Consider the following 321-nt stretch of genomic DNA (forward strand, 5'->3'; position numbering starts at 1 on the left):
TAGACCCTTCCCTAAAAAATACAAACAATAAATAAATAAATTAATTAATTAATTAATTAAAAAGCATTTAAATTTTTACCTTGAGGCAAAAGGTTGTCCATCATCAAAATAAAAATTCATATTTGCCTTAAAAGTCATATTGATATCCATACGATAATGAGGATATTATAAAAGATTACTTAAGGCTATTTTCATTCCTAATAAGGTTCATTGTTTATTTTACAGTCCTAAATTTATTTGCCACAGAAAAAGCTTTGATATTTTACACAACAAATATAGAGATTGGAGTGCAATCTGAAAGCAGTGGTGTTTAAACGGACA

The sequence above is a fragment of the Octodon degus genome, unplaced genomic scaffold, assembly GCF_000260255.1.
Source record: "Octodon degus isolate 3935 unplaced genomic scaffold, OctDeg1.0 scaffold00189, whole genome shotgun sequence".
In the NCBI taxonomy this organism is placed as follows: domain Eukaryota; kingdom Metazoa; phylum Chordata; class Mammalia; order Rodentia; family Octodontidae; genus Octodon; species Octodon degus.